The 17613-nt window shown below is 37.7% G+C and overlaps 1 protein-coding gene across 9 annotated transcripts in view; it reads right to left on the bottom strand.

Annotated features, from left to right (window-relative positions):
- Positions 1 to 17613, bottom strand: part of JAK2 (Janus kinase 2) — a 100048-nt gene that overhangs the window by 54748 nt on the left and 27687 nt on the right. For 2 of the 9 annotated variants that reach the window (XM_074811606.1, XM_074811602.1), the window contains exon 1: positions 3138 to 3642. The exons of 4 other annotated variants lie outside the window; for them this stretch is intronic. The gene's annotated coding sequence lies outside the window, so the exon portion shown is untranslated. 3 more of the 9 variants (XM_074811607.1, XM_074811608.1, XM_074811609.1) reach the window with 3 other exon arrangements.

The following is a 17613-nucleotide window of genomic DNA, read 5'->3' as shown; positions in this document are numbered from 1 at the left end:
TAAACATCAATCACAAAAGCCTTCCCAAGTAATGGTAGGTAGGTGATCAAGATTGTAGGTAAGAGTCTTAAGAGTCTCACAAAAAATGCCAACAGGTCTTACATTGGTCAGTAGTAATGGGAGAACATCAGCAAGTTCTGGAGAGTATTATGTGTCTTGCTACAAGACCACCAAAATACGTTTTTTACCTCTCAAACCAAGATTAGACTAAGAAAAAAAGTCAGCCAGTTTCCCACTTGTAATTGTTTTGGTTTGTTTGTTTTACGCTTATTATGTATACTTAATATTTCATTATAGTCTTCACAGTTCAGTTTCAATGTACAGACAACTAAACTTTCCTGTAACATGCACCCAGCATGGCCTGTTATGCTATGAAAAATTTAAAATCTTGAAAAGATAACAATAGTATTCATATTCTGCATACAACATGCAGTATTCCTTGCATATCTGACGTGACTTGCTTTGTGTATGCAGGTTTGTTTTGGTGGGGTTCTTTAAACACAGAAGTACACTAAATTCAGGGAAACAAATGCATATACTACTTTGTCAGGCAATAAAGTATTGTATTTTTAAAACAACAGCATGTGCAGAAATGCCACTGCTTGTTAATGGACCACCGAGACATTCTGAAGTCTTTGGTCTGTCAGAACATATGACATCAGCTAGAATTTCACAAGAAGTTCACAGCAACAGATTCACATCTACCACATTCACGAGAAAACATTCTTCTGACTAACTTAATCGAAGTACTCAACAATACCTTTAAAAATACTAAGCAATCTGGGAAATTTAAGAACTTTTTCCGTTGTTTAGACAACAGATGCCCAGTTTACATATAAGGTTTATCTGTGCTTTGATTGCATCATCTTCTGCATTAAGAAAACTTGTCTTTTCACAGGTAATATTTGTTCTAACTTTTAAAATAGCTTTCACACAAAAAATAAAATATTGTCTTAAAACATATTTTAAGATGTTTTGTAGAGAAAGGGTGTGTCTTCAGTTTTCATGGTCTTTTTCTAGCATACTCTGCCTGTAGGGGGATCTAAAAGTTGCCCTGCCATGAGGTAAAGCCACCAACACAAGAAAGCAACTGCTCATACAAGAAACAACTGCAAAAAGTTACTCCAAATGAATTTTCTTGTTTTATCAGCTGGACATTAATATCACACAAGGATTTTTAACATATCAAGATTTGAATTAACATAGTAGCAAGCAGATACAGAAGGAAGATGACAGACTAACATATCAATGACAAAACATACACTAAAAAAACTGGAGAAGCAAAGATAACATTTGCTTACAGTTTTCACTTGGCAAACCACTGCCTGTATCAGCAATTCAGCAAGAGTCCATGAACTTTTGCACAAGGAAAGAGTAATGATCCTGGCCTGATCTGCTTGTATGACACATAGAGACTAAGTTAGAAGCTGTTAATATTAGGATTTTAATATTTTCATTCCCATTAGGAATAAAAAAAAATATAAAAATAATGATTTCTAAGTTCTTCACAACAGAGTGAAACCCTTGCTCTAGCTTATCCCAGGAAGAAAGCTATCTGGGGGTGCTGCTGGAAAAGCAGAATGAACAATCACTGAAGAAGCCTCTGCATCACAGTAACCTGCCAAGTAGGTGAGTTACCAGAAAAGTAATCAAATCAAAGACCTGCCCACAAGCAACAGCTCTGCTTAGGTTCCATCAGAACTTTGGCAAAAGTCGGTCTGTATCTGCAAAACATTTCAGTTTCACCATGCTGATAAATTTCAGCAAAAGACTATTTCATCAGAAAATTTCCAAGCAATTCAAATGGTTGCCCAACTGTTTCGGCAAGGATGATCTCCTGAGACAGTGGCATCTGAGGATCCTTAGTCCATTCAGAGCCATCATTATCTGCACAGCTTTATATGCACAGAGGACATAGGAAAAGTAACCACAGTAAGTCAGAAAGACCTTTTGCATGAAGTATGTGAAAAATGTCACCAATTTCACATGATTCCCTTACACATCTCTTAAGTTCTTCTAAAATGATGCAATAAAAGACGACAACAGCAAAATTAGGACTAAGTGATATTTTCACAAGTATGCCACATCATACTAGACTGTTTCATGAACTGTACTGAGAACTGAATTCTGTTTAATAGCTCAGATCATGAAATAAGGGTTAATTAGTAGAGCACAGGTATTCCTTAATTAATTCTTCAATTTTTTTCAAAAATACATAAAAAAGGAATTTCCAGTGCTCCTGTGTGCACAGAGCAAATTAACTCAACATAAGAAGTTTTTCTGAGGATTGCTCCCTACTAGTCTCATTCTGCCTGGTGGCTTTTTGTTACAAAAAAAATGGAGAGCCACTGTCCTACATAGAACAATCAAAGCACTGGCTTCTATGTAAAAACAACTACCAGTGAATTACCAAGAAATTAGGAGACAATTAAAAAAGGTTAAAAAAACCAATGACATTTCAAAGTGAAAAAAATATTTCGACTCACCACTGCAACAGAAAGAAGTAGTTTTCTATTAAAAGGCATTTTTGTTGAAACACCATCTAGGGGAAAAACACTTTAGCAACCTCTAGAGAATACATATGACAGTTACAGCTACACTCACAAGTTAAAATAAATATTGAAAGTGCAAACAAAAGCAAAAAGTGCAACAGCAGCAAAGTAGACTGTCAAATTGCTTGGCTTTCTTTAACACTGCAAGATTAAGATAGTGGGGAGGTGATGCTGGGAGACACTTTTGAAGAAAGCAAGCTGTCTTCTTCCAAATGTAATTCCCAGTGTCATAACTGAAGAGGGATTTGTCAAAACACAAACCAGCAGTTGTTGCTACAGCACTGCGTGGCCAAAGAATAGCATCAATAGTTGCAAAACAGATACCTGTTTAGCAGATGCTGTCAAGAACCAAGCAGGCTACACTAAGCTATAAGGAGTCATACGCATTTCACGTTGCAGTCAGAGAGTGCTGAACAGTGGCGCAGCAGACACCAGCCATATCGAAATAGAAAAGGTTTCAAAACTGCTACTGTTCTCTCAGCCTCCAAAGACCTGTCCTTTTTCCTGTGGCAGGCAATCATTTCTCAGGCAAATGTCTGCTCTCAACAGCTTAACTGTGGAATAAAGAGAACAGCCAAGACCCACCACTTGCCGTAGTTTGGTACTTCTGAAGGACGTCAGACCTTCAACAAAGTTCTTTATCCTCTCCAACTACAGGAGTGTTGTGGAGCTCCAAGTCTATTAAAAAAAGGTATCTTCTAAGCAAACAACAACACAACAGTTTCATCAAGTGGAGTTATATCCTAGTAGAAAATACGAGGTTCTCTTCCTTCACAGAAGATAGAGGGTTTCTCACAGCAAAAGCTTCTCTGAGAAAAACCAGTCATAACTCTTTCCAGTTGCCATTGGCTACCACAATAAATTGCCTAGCTTGCGGTTGTTCAGGAAGCTTTTCCCAAGACCTGGATTTTAAAAAGTTAAACCCTTCTGGACCTTCCTTCTGAATTCTGTCATCTCCCTTTTCTTGGCCTCTTATCTCACTTCCCCAGTCTGGCAACTTCCCTCCTCAGAGGTTAGTAAAACTACTGCCTCTACAGTAACTGTCATATGTGTTTACACTTAGTGTAGAAACTCACTAGGGCTGAAGAGCTAGAATTTTCTTCCTGTGAACCAGGAGCAGAAGCTTATATGGTGGGGGGGAAGGGCAGTGACACTGCTAGTCTCCTGTAGGCAAGTAGGAGGTACACAGAAGAAGGAAGAGCCAGGCAAGTGTTAAAAGTGTTTAAAAACCTTCTTTTCCCCTCCGTGGGTTAAGACACTTATTTTGTGGCTTATTCTCCCCAGCACAACTTGAAAATAGTAACATCACAAAAATGGGGGAAAAAATGAATGCGGTATAGAAAGATCCTGATTACTGGTTGAGTACCAAAATAGCTTAACAAAAAAATGATACTCAAAGACAGACTAAGGAAATTTGAAGTCACCTTTTGTGTAGTGAGAAGTAATTGCACAGGTATCGCTATGCCTCTTTGCCATATCATTCTAGATAAAAAGCTGTCCTCAGTTTCAACAAGTAGAATATCATGACTGAGAATACCCTTCTCTGTCAAATTTCTCATCTCTAAAGGCAGAGATTTAGAAGTGCACTTTTACACTTTGCCATACAGGGTAAAGTACCAAGAAGATAATAATCACAACCCCAGCCACCTTTTCTGTCTACAAAAAAAGAAAACCAGAAGAGATCCACTACGTTCTTCACAATATCATATGTATAAGATGCTCCCCTGCTGCTCCCACTTTTGTGGGGTCTCTGGTTTCTTTCCTCTCTCAGTTTTCATCACCTTAGAAAAGCAAAGGGTAAAGTGGTCTTGGACAAGAACATTACATAATATAATGCATGCTAAAACATGCATGACCTTGTTTCCCGTAACATTTTTCAGAGAAAAATGTGAGGGAGAAAAAGACTAGTAAATCTGTGACAGACGTCAAAAATGTGAAAACATCTGGATAAAGTTATCCCCTTATTTCTAGCACAGCTTTTACACTATCTGAAGAGAATCTGAAAACATGTGCTTCAACAAACTAGCCCTTTGCAGAAATAACTGTCAGCATGTAAACAGGGTAACATTTAAGTCAGAGTGAATCAGCAATCTCTACCGCACAGCCAAGAGCAATAGATGTTAGAGTCTCCTTTGGACTCTCCAGAAAGACTCTTTCAGCCTACCCTGCTTTTTCAGCTTCAGTTTAGAAATAGTATATCAATAGGCCAGACCTGATGCAAATTTCATGTACAAATTCCCTCCTCAAGGTGCAGGAGTTTCTATGGGATTTTGATGGTGTCGTTCCCCTCTCCACCTTTGGAAAAGTACTTTAAGTTCTGTAGAGGAAACAAAGCTAGCTCTTTACAGTGACACATCATTTACAGAAACCTATAACTCAAATATTTAGAAGTGCTTAACTTTGAATTACCTTGTTTATAGAAAATGTAATTCCATACAATGCAATCTATATAAGATGTCTTGCATTTTTAAGTTTTCTTTGGTATTGCAGGAGCAACTAAAAACCTAGGCAAGATTAGAGCCTGAAGCTCTAAACCAGTTTATGAAAAACCTGGCTTAAAAAAAACACCACCAAAAAACCCCAAAGCCACAACACCTCTCTCCTTGTCCCCCAACTTAAATCCTGTACAGATTCAACAAGGCTACAAATGGGCATCGTGCACAAAGTCACGTTTTTAAATCTCTACAGAATCAGGGCCCGGTCACATAATGCCATACAACAAAACACGAAAAAGACCCTCCGAGACATCCAAGCAAGTCTTGTGAGACAGTGCCACAGAAATATTTCAAATCAAGTGATTTCTGTAAATGAAAGTTGAATTAAATACTAATACTCTAAAACCCCAAACTATATAAATGTATTCACAAGCCTATCAAATGATGATTTAGAGTTCAACTACTACATAAATATTGCAGTTTCTGTTATTCTTTGATAGAAGGGTTGAAGTATTTAAAAACAGGAATACATTCTTTTTTTAGACCTTATTTTACTGCTTCATATTGTTGAATAATTTACGATAGCAATGTTGACATTTTATCTTTATAATTCAGGAAAATGTACTTGCTTGATAGTTTATTTAATGCTTCCTTAATCATCAATGGCCTGAGAGCTCTCCACTTGTTCCCTATCTGAAATACCAGCTAGCTTTTGCAAAGATACAGCGCTACATGCTTTGCCAAGATCATGTTATCTCTATAAACACAGATTGTCAGAAAAAAATGGAAGCCAAAAACCCAGTGCTCTGAAAGTAAACAAAAGGTTCATCATAAATTGCACCATTAGCGGAGATTCTGCAAAACTCTAATGAAGATGACAGAGAAAAAAGTTTAGTTGAGACAACCATATCTTCACAATGTAACGTTTCAAATATTCTGTGTCCTCCTGTACATTTAAAAAGAAAAAGAGACACAGGTTCTTCCCCCCCTGCTGGAAAAGAGTCGAGTTATCATCATATGTGATCAGTACTTACAGAACTCTGTTTTGAGTGTGATTATGCAATTCAGTTGTATGCTTTAAAGAAAATACTTCCAATTAAGATACACTTACAAAAAAGCTCCCTCTATTCAGATTGCATATTTCCCCAGGTTCTGAAATAAGAATAGCACAAAATGTTTTTCACGATTCTTGAGATTATATGCTGAAAAAGTGTAAGCAAATTGCAGAAAGCAAGAGCATGAGAACTGTGCCCCAACAGATCAAAAAGCTCCAGCAGACTACCTGACATGGATTCAAGAAAAAAACATAATGGAAAAGCAAATAATGATTTAAATAGGGGATACAATGGCTGTAGAATAAATACCTATTTGAAATACAACATTCTTTCTCTCAGAAGCAAGAATATCAAACTTCTGGAACAAAGAGTCAAGAAAGCAGTAGATTATGTATTTGTTGATTTTAAAACATTAAGAGTATGCATTGTTGCAAAATAGGGTTTAGATAAACCCATGTTGCTGAACTTGGTAGAGCAGGAAAGCCAAAATGTAACTGGGCCACAATATATACAAGATGAGATAAGAAGATACAGTGTTCTTTTATGGATTTCAAAATGTGCTGCTATAGATTGTGCTATTATCAGTTCCTTTATGAGAAGGCATTATAAAATAAAGATGAAGCATTTATAGCATGACAGTATTTTTAAACTGATAAGTTTTTTATAAAAAGTTAATTACAAAATTCCCACTGAGCAATTATCCAACTATTCTTAAACGTCTGATGACAGAAAACTAGAGAAAACTTAAAACACTCAAGTCTTTCAGTACATAAGCCAAATTCCAACACAAGCTTTGCCTCTGAGCCCTTAAGTCTAGGGCTCTCATCTATATTTGAATCTCAGATGAGTTTCCACTACTCTAGAGAAAGTTCTGCGGATGTACCCACTCAGTAATGCAAACCAAGACACATCAGTTCTTCCTGCTAGACCCCACTCCAAGTCAGAAATCATACTGTTTCAATCTTGCCTAAAAGTGGTATTTTCCCACCCCCTTTTGGATGGAAAATTCAAATCTACCTAAGGTCATCTGTTCAAAATTTAGAACGCTCTAAAGAGAACAAGATGGGCTTTTTCCTAGATCAATCTCAAACTCACAAACCACTTCAGTTTCCTACAGAACTTTTCAGCATATTATACATATTTATGCGCAGCTTCACCTCAGCTCTGCCAAACTAAGAATTTCAGACCGCTGTGCCAGGGTTTGAAACAAGCTCCTGAAAAGGAGTTTTCTTTCATGACCCTCAAGAACCACTTCCCAAGGCAAAATAGAAAAAGATTAGGGATTCCACAACAGAGATGACAAAAACAAGCTATGACTGTGATGCAATGGAAAACCCAGCTAGCTTCTCAAGAAGGGCCTGTTAAAGATATTGCAGACTATTTAACCCTTTTTATTTCATTGAATACAATTACTTTTAATTAGATAAACTGCAGCTAAGTCTAGAATACAAGGGAAATGCAGCCTATTACAGCCAAGTTTTTTTGTAACTTGTAAATTACACTAAGACAGGTCTCCAGCTGAGCTAGGCACTCTAAGAGGTTTTCACATATGACAAATTTCTGAGACCCACTGAAATCAACTAGAAGTTTAAAACTGACCATGGTTTCTCCTCTCTTTATGCATGCTTTGAGCTCCTGAAGATACACCCTAACAAACTATAAATTACTATAAATACTATTAGTTATTGGATTTGTTAAATGTATATTCCAATTAGCAAACTAAATCCAATTAAAAATCCTAAGCAGGAATTAAAAACGTCTGAAAGGACCACTTCTAACCAGGCATTCCAGTATCTATAAATGGATATCCCTCTACCCGCTCCTGCCCTTAAGCATTTGCCACATCTGCTCACCTACCAGTAAACAATCTTTTAAATAACCTTTTTTTACTTAATTGGTACACAGTAAGGACTTTGACCACTACTACATGCAAGAAACAGTCCACCCATACCTAGATCCAAACTAAACACTATGATATTTGTCTGCCAGTTCATCAAATAATAACTAAATTGAGTTTCATTTTGTTAAAGCAAATAAGGTCACAGTGCAATTACATCCCTCTGACTGGCACATAGACAAAAAGAAAATGTAAAAAACCCCACCCAAATAACAGCAGAGGCAAGACCATGGCCTTAAGTTTTTAGATCACTGATAGCATTCTTTAGTATCAAATTTGTTTAAAAACAAAACGCACAATGCAACATTTCTGTAGAAGACAGATTGTGCTTCTGTCAGTGACAAACAGGCTCAGTGCCATCAGATTACTTCCACTATTCTAGGCAATCTTTACCCATTTGCACAAGTCCATAACTATGCATAGTAATCTTCATATTTTCAGTTTGCATTGCACTTCAATACTAGGGTGATTTACATAAAACATTGTCACTTTTCTTATTTTCCAGATCTAACACAAGTACAAGGTTCTAAACTATTTGCCGAAGTTCACACTGTGAGCCACTGGTAGATCAGATATAAGCACAATTCTTTGTTTCCCAAAATAATTAATAGAACACATTTCACTGTGAAGAAAGAACTACCTCATAATTCCTTTCAAGGAAGGTAAACAGCTGAAAAATTAAGTAACATTTCAAAAGGAAATACATTTTAAAATTCAACCCTTACCATAACTCTCCCCATATGCAGTTTCATTTTTCAGTTTTCGTATATAGAGGAAACCTCAGACAGGGGAAAGAAAAAGAAACTCTGCTGAACACACAGAGTTCAATATGAAGGGCATGTGTAAGAAAAAAATAAACAATACCAAGAAAAAAAAAGACATTAAGAGGGAAAGACATAGATGCACTATATTCAACACATCTCAGAGTAGCACACACAATGATTCTGCAACCTGTTTAAGATTTTCATTCCCAAATACTCCTTAGAGTTCAGGAAAAATAGAATTAGGTAGCAAATGTTACACTACTGTGAACATCTCTATCAAAGCCTGTGGCTATATTGTTCAGTACCTCATATCCCTTCATGCCTTCAACAGAAACAGGATTCTTAGTGGCTCTGTGGTACTGAGCCAGTCTAAATGCCATTACTACGTAGACTTAATGCCCCTGCATTATTCCGAGCAGTAAATAAAACAAGTTCACAGAACGGGCTTTTGAGTTTTATTTTTGAGCAGTTTCTTTTTGAGAAACATTAAGGTAGTTTGATGACTCTCATAATCACCAAAGGATGTTAGAGATCACCTAAAACCAAAATAATGTAAGAAGTGGTAGAGCATAACAGAGTCTTCCCTTGCACTTCCTCTTACCAGCCACATGCTTTTCTTGACAGCAAGACAGTATAATGGAAGGATTCATCCTCTGGTGAAGGATTCCATCTCATTTGATACAGAAGCTTCCTAAAGCCAAATTATCCCTCTTGAACTATGCCCTATTAAGTAATGTATGCACAGCTGTTGAGTCACACCTGAAGACTTCAGCCCATTTTACATGTTGTACACAGTCTCTAACAGAAAGAAGAAGAGTGGGCAACAGGAAAAACAAGCAAATCCTTGGGGAAAAAAAAAAGGAGAGAATTCAGAAAGAGGACAGGATGACAGATATCAGAAACTGACAGTTACAGCAGTACCAAGATCAACAAAGATCTGAGTATCCCTTACTCTACAACCTGGATGTTGCTTAAATAGTCCTCAAGTTTGGAATGTGTTATTAGGGTAAAAGCATAGATTAGTATGCCAAGTCTGAGCCCAAATGTCTCAAAAGATAGATGCTTTTCCTCTTTCCCCATCCCTCCTCCCTGCCAAGTTTCTCTAATACAGAGAATTCTCTTCTCTCTCACCTCCCATCCACAGCTAGGTATGGAACCAGGTTCAAATTTTAACCGAAATAACCTCAGTCACTTGGCATTTACTCCACCTTGTTAAAAACTAATCAAAAACTTATTAAAATTGTTTAACTAAAAGTTAGCGGATTGCTAGGCAGGCACAACCTTAATATACATAAGGTGAAACAGATGACTGTACTTAGGCAAATGAAAAAAACTAGCAGGTCAGAACCTGCTTGATCTCAGTAGGTACAGGAAAATACACAGTAACTCTGAACACGACCAAAAGCCTGGACTCCATTTAATTCCTAGAAAAATCCAAAAAGAGGAAGGAAATTAAGGCATTTTGCCACAATCAACTTCTGCCAAAGCAAGTCTGTTTTGTTTTAACCTTTGGAAACAGAACTGAATACAAATGAAAACTTGGGAAGAAGTTTAAACTACTCCTGAGAAGAAAAATACCTTCTCACAATTATTTGCTGGGAGGCAGTGACAGACACTAGAGGGATGAGATACTCCACAATGGGAAAGGAGTGAAGTAAAAGCAGAAGCCTCAGTTCAAGTTGAAGATAGAGATAGCACACTGAGTCATATGTGGGACAGAAACCAAGAAAACTAGAAAGAGGGTAGATGTTTGTCCTACTTTTATCTCCTGCACTTTACATTCTTGTCCAGTAAGAAAGAGTATATAGGACTCTTTCATTCACCTCCCATCTCTGGCAGACACAGTCTCTCCCAATCAGGTCCCAAACTTGTACAAGTGAACTCTCCACCAAGGACTCTCCTCTTCCAGTCTCCTTAGGTTCTGTGACTCTGCTCAGCATCCCCAGGCCACTAAATCAGGCACTGCAGAGCGTACAATAAGGATCACATCCCATAAAAATTCATTAGTTTTCCATTCCCATGGTGTCCAAATCATAGCTACATGTAAGCAGAAATAAGAAGCTAGAATAGCTATTGTTAAAAATATACCACAGGTGCTTGGGTGGGTGTTCTTCCTCCTCCCTTTTGGAGGGAAGGAGAAATTATTATTTTAATCCTTACCAAATATTTCTTTGGTTCTTCCATCACTCTCCAAGCAACATTTATTTATTTCCTCAGAGTGCTGGTAAAAGGTGATGGAGGAGGATTCGATCACATTGGCAAGCTTCAGGGGGTGGTGATTAGGACTGTTAAGTCAAGCATTTCAGTCATTTCTTCCTCTTTAAACATGGGGAAGTGCCACCCTACTGTTGCTAACATCTGCAGACCTTTTTTCTTATGAAAGTAGCACAGATGAAACCTATAAAATCATATTTTAAGCAGACAGAAAATGAGAAGTGGACAAAAGATCTTTATGGGAAAAAATAGACCATCAGGGGTGATTTATGGGAAGAAAAAAAAAAAGAGAAGGCTTAAGGAGTCTTCCAGTAGAGCACTTAAGCAAGACCAAGTTGACACAGTTGTCCAAATCACCTTCTGAACCTCCTCACTGTTGTGCAGTGTGTAAAAATGCCAGTAACAGTGACCATTATTCCTCCATAAACTTGAGCCAGCATGGCGCAAGAGGACATGCTAAGCGTATTCCCAATGACAGAATAAAGAATGTTTAGAGTCTCAATTATTGACAAAGCTTACCTATTGCAGAGCCAACTAGTCTTACTGAAAGAAACCAGAACAGTTAACACTTGTAGCAACATGCTCCTCCAGAAGAACAAAGCAGCTCTGATCCCTGTGGTTCCAGCTAGGTACTCTGTGACCTGCCACTCTGAAGCAGAATGGAGAGACATGGAAGTAGCTGTGTTATTTTCTTATCACCTGGAACACACAATGAGCCAAACTACAAATGACTGTAAGCATCTGGCTGTCTCTCAAGTACATACAAAATAGAACTGAAGAAATGGTTCTGCACAGTCCACCAGCTCACATGGGGATTTCACAGTTGTTCAAATTTTTCTTGGGCAGTCTATGCTAACATCTACTCAGATAAATCAGTTTTGCTTCTTCCTGAACACAACAAATTACCTAGTTTTCCACAGAGCTTTTAAAACACCCAGCCTAAATATGAACAGGCTTCAGCAAGGTGCCAATTATTCCAGTGTTTCTACATAAGTGTTTGAAATGGTGTATAAAATACATCAGTGTCAGCCAATTTATTCTCTAGCCAAACTGACATGCAATCAGTACTACGAGTTTCAGTGCTCTCTACTCACTGGTTGGTCTTCATGTACAATGAGCTCCCAGACAGCTTTTGAAGCAGCTTGTCATTTCCTGGTTTCTTGTCACAGGGCTTACCCCCAAACACACCTTGTATTTGTAATAAGTCTGAATGCTTTGCAACCATACAGAAGTTGAAAAGGTCCAAGCACAGAATGAGAAGGAAGAAACCTGGATGTTCAGAAGCACTAAAAGAAAGGGCAACACACTTAGCTGATCCTCACCTGCTGATGCTAAATTAACATTGGTCTTTCTACTGCCTGATTCCTCAGCTGCCCTGTTATTTTACATTTGAAAGGGGTTGTATGATATCCAGCACACAGTAAACCCTCCCACAATGGGTGGTGTACGTTTTATCTATTTACTGAAGCAGCTGTCAAAGTTAAATGCACTTGTGGTACATCTTCCCTCAGCTGCTTTACACACCATTATCATAACATATAGGATGGAATTATGGAAAATTAGAGATAGGTACCTGCCTTTCAAGTAGTTTTTTTCAGCCTTTAGAAAGAATTAATGATAACTGCATTTTTACTTCAGGCATCTGCCTAAATTGCAAGCCTAGCATAGGGGTTTTTTTAATTAGTATGTAGTATTTCAATCAGTAAAGTATCAGTTTTATGATCAGTAGGTGTCACAGCAGGAGACAGTTCATCACAAATTATTTTGTGATTAACAGTTTCCCCAGACTACCAATGTGATGAGCTTGAAAAATTCAATTTCCCTTCCATCACTAGTACATGATGGGAATTTCTTTCTGACTACTGCCCAGATTAAACTGTCTACTGTACAGGAAAAGAAACTAGGCAGAGTAATGCCTAGTAAGTTCCTGACAAATTATTAATACTTAATACTTTGGATATTGCCCACAGTGGTTGCTTGACGCCCTGTGGCCACTGAGGACATACCAGACAATACAACAGCTTGTAACAAAACCTGTAATAGACTGATATTCTCTACTAGCATAGACAGTATAAGAGATATTAATTAGTGCTTATGGCCGTGTAATTTTCAAGTATTTAAAATTCAAGTATGTGAACAAAGATAACAAATATGGGTCATTTTTTTTTGGACAGACATGTCATCAAAAAGCTATCTTGTTGCATGCATTTTGCACTACAGCCATTGCCTAACCGCACTCCTTTCATTCTTTTTTATCGAAGACTCAGAACCAATATCTTTCTTGATTCAAAAGCTAAACTCCTAAATATTTGCTTCCTTCCAAATGAGCCCCATTCTCTGGTCTTTAATGTTGCTTGGTCCTCATAGTCCTAGGTGCTACTTTTACTCCTACAATGAAGGAGGATCAGTAAGTATTTCTGGAGCACCTACACTCCATGATAACTAATGAATAATGAAAGAAAGGCTCAACTCTTCACACTCATGAAGAGTTTCATGTTATGAAACAGTTCTTCATTAGGCTATCTCTTCCATTTCTTTCAGCTGATGAAGCATTCATTCCTCCTTTTCCTCAAACTCCATATAACAACCATTCCAATTCCTGTAAATCCAGCCTCTGTTTTGAAATATCTCTAGAGAATTTACCCATAGCAACTAAGGTTCTTTTAGTTCTTTATGAACATGCATTATAGCAGTTTTGGAGTGGTTTTGACTTAATGCAACTCAAAGCTTACTCCATATACTTACTTAGTCATCTTTTGTTTTTCTGAGCATTCCACTCTAAATGCGCTTTTTGCTTACTGGCAGAGATCCAGTGAGCATGCTTCAGAGTCATCCATAAGACCATACAGTAGAGGTCTCTCCCTAGACAGCCTCAATGCACATGGTGTGATTTCAGACTAGTTTTGCTTTTTAACAGCCCATGGCACAATTCTGTTACTTGTATTTATTCTGCACCTAAACTACAACAGGAAAACATAATTTTGAGAGTTAATTCTCTCTATGTTTTTTTCAAGCCATTTGCTTGTTCACTTGCTTCAGAACTGGCATACAGGATCAGATCAAAAGGCACATCTAGCTCTTCTAACAGGGGCCATAAATGAGTACCCAGGGAAGAGCTCAGGAATAGGGCAAGCCTACAACAGTACTTTCCCAGTGTAGTTTCACAGTGATCTGAGTTTCACAAACATCTTAAACCAGGATGAATACAAAGTTATCTTTGTGTTCTTTACAAGTGGCACCTGAAAAAAGGTAGAACAAGTGCATTTTTGTTGATCAGGCTGTTTACACTTCAACTATTGTAGTCGATGTTAGTACCACATTCAAGACTTCCTTGTATTCCTGTATTTTCAAAGTATCTCTTACCTGTGATTAAGGCAGAATGATATTTAATCATTTGCAGGAATTGCCTTCATACACGGTTCTCCTTCCTTTCTTTCCTCATTTTAGAACAGTCAGACTTTCCACATCAAGGGTGTTTTATTTGAGGGTTTCACTCATTCTTCTTTCCCCATATATTTTACTCTAACACCACATCATCTTGTATCTTTAATCCTTTTCCCAGCAGCATCATTCCTATATCACTGCCAAAAGCCTACAGCAGTGTTTTGGGCACTGATCAAGACCAGCAACGTGTAACAAGGAAAGAGCTTTAACTGCTTGGCAGAAGAAAGATATTGGCAGCTGGTAAGTAAAAAAAAACAACAAACAAACAAAAAACGGTTGGCATAGTGCACAGGGAAAGAAAGCCGTGACCACATTTCATTTTCTTAAGTCAGTTCTGAGTGAAAAGTGACTGATCAGCACTATTACACACCATCTAGTTATAACATACAAAATCTTAAAAGAAGAAAAAACCTTCATTGTGTTTTTGAAACAAGTAAGTCAATGCATTTTCACATTGTCAGATGATGGATTAAATTAATTTGTACTGTCTCATTGCACCATGAGTACAGTGAATATCTAAATGTTCCCAATTCCAATGTTTATGCAAAATTGATAATACAATGATTTCTGTTAATACAAACCAAATTAACATTGTTGCGCTCATTACAAGAGAGATTTTTATGCTTCTGTATAATGCCCTATGCCCTACTTTTAGCACCTATATAAACATCCTTCCTCCTCAGCTTCCACTCATTTCAATTCCTTATCATAATACCCTCATCCTTAAACAGCTCTCTAGCTCTCCTCACAGCCCAGAAAACTTCAACTTCTGACCCTTGGCTAGCTTTTGTTGTGTTCCTGTCTTTGTCTGATCTCCCCCTGAGCCAAAGGACCTCCATCAAAGAACATTATGCTCTGTGATAATGCTATCTCTCCCCTACAATCTTCAGCCCCACAATTCTACATGCCACCCATTCCACAACTTTTCTCCATCAGCACTGGCCACTTCACATTTGATTTCCTTTCTGTTCTTTTCTCAATCTACTCACATAATTACTGAATCTCTCCACTTACCCCTTTATTTCCGCCCCCTCCATTCTTTCACCTCACTTCAGCATCTCCATAAGCTTCTGTTTCCACTCAAGCCGAGGCCCACATTGCAACTGATCAGCCTGAACTTCCAGTGCATATGATTCTTCTCCAACATTGTGATTTTACAAGGGAAAGGACATTCTCTCCAGCATGCTGCTTAACTTGCACTTCAAATTCCAATCTCCTGTCTCTGCTTTTTCCTGTCCTGATTTCTTCCCAGGGCAAACTGCTAAATGGTCTTACCTCTGTAACCTTCTTGCTGTTTTTTTCCTTCCACTACTATTCCTCTACTTGATGTCACAAATTGACACGTGTGTCTGATCCGTCCTTTGATCTCTGTATTTCCACTAATTCCATTCCATTTTCTAACCTTGCTCATTCCTTCCTCTTGTTCTACTATTTCATACTCACAGGCAGTTTCTGTTTCCCATTCATTCCCCACCAGACTGATGCAAAAACCCAGTCTCCATGTCTCAATTATTGTTTGAAATAAACCTCTTCCATACTGCTCCTCTTGCCAAGAGGTGCTCTCCACAAAACATCCATCATACCAATAATGCATTGGCATTCAGTTCCCATCTTAAGATTCTGACACCTACACAAAAGGTAAATGAAAAAAAACTAAAAAGATGTTGAAGTTGTACCTGCCAACTCGACCATTACTGGCCCTTTGCTCTTCCTCCTCATCTGGCTATATTTGCTGTATACTGTCTTATGTGTAGAGTCTAAGCCAATTTTTCTGTTCTGCATTTGTATATAATTTATGCAGCAGAGTCCTCAGCCAAGCTTGGAACTTCTGAGAAGTTGGACAGACATTGATTACACTTAGGAAAATACATTATAAGGGAAATGTTGCACAATTAAAGCTACCTAATAGGCTCAGGGAAATCTTGTAGGACAGATACAACTGCTTGAGAGCAGTTACTTGACAGTTACTGTTTTCTCCTACGTAAGTATATATGTTAGGTCTTAGGTTTGTGTGTCACAACAGACTGATGGATGAATCACATATAAATCGATCCATTCTCTTAATTATTTGACTTGACAAAGATGCTCTCCTACTAAGTGATAAATGTTACACCAGGATGAACCGGACATTTTTTATGTGAACATTTAAGATGACTAACACTTATTTTTGTTCCAAACACACATGCATTGCCACATGTCATTTACTTCTACAGCACCTTCACAATATTTCAGTTTCCTACCATCCTACCAACCATGCTCTTTTTTTGTTCATGCAGTTGAAGCATTCAGTTCCAATTTCTGAGGCAGATGATGATTACTGGCCTTCTGAGACCAGTAATACAAATCTCAGCACTGCTCAGTTTCCAAAATTTATCTGTTTTCCTGCTTACAAAGAATGAAGACAGGGAAAAATAAGAGCTAACACACTCCTATTGAGATATTTCTGATTTTCAAAGTAGATTCAACTTTTTCATCCATTTTCCCAATACAGAAGAATTACATCATTTGGCAAACTAAGCTTATCATTCAAATAAAACTAAACTAAAATACACCAAACATGCTCAATGAAGTACATGGAATAGGACTGAACTGATTTTGGTCATCTGTCTTTGTAATAATGATGACATATAGAAGGGAACAGATTCTTATCAATGATATGTGGTATTACGCTAAAAGAGAAAAACATAGTGAGTATTACAGCTTTTTTAATACCTGCCAGACTCCAGGCCCCTGACACCACTATCAGATTAATTTGGTGTTCGTTTCTCACCCAAAACTAGTATTAGACTCAGGATAAAGATGACTTTGTATTGAAATCATCACTGAGGTAGGTTGGTGGGAACAAAAAAAAAAAATCAGTAACACGTTTTGTAGGAATATGCAGACAGGTGATGTTATCTGCTAGATTAATATTCAGATGGATAGTCATCTATCTTGTCAACTGTATGGCACATATTTGGGCTGCTTAATGTCCTGGCCAACTTCTGCCATGTTTTCAGAGGTTTACAAGGAAGGATGCACTTAGCTGAATTAAAATATAAAAATCACTCAAAAGATTAATTGATATCAATGGGTGCTAGGCATGTCTGACAGTTCTGAAAAATCCCTCTGGCCTTCAAACACAAAAATCATCAGACCAGAAGATATTTGAGTTCTAGCCATTAAGTTAGAGATACTTTTCCATTTTTTTTTTTCCTCCCCAAATGACTAACTTTAAGATACCACATAATTCCTAATTTCCATGTAATTTCC

This window comes from Strix aluco, chromosome Z, assembly GCF_031877795.1.
Source record: "Strix aluco isolate bStrAlu1 chromosome Z, bStrAlu1.hap1, whole genome shotgun sequence".
Lineage (NCBI taxonomy): Eukaryota > Metazoa > Chordata > Aves > Strigiformes > Strigidae > Strix > Strix aluco.
Note: the sequence above shows the minus strand (reverse complement) of the source record. Positions and strands in the feature narration are given on the sequence as shown.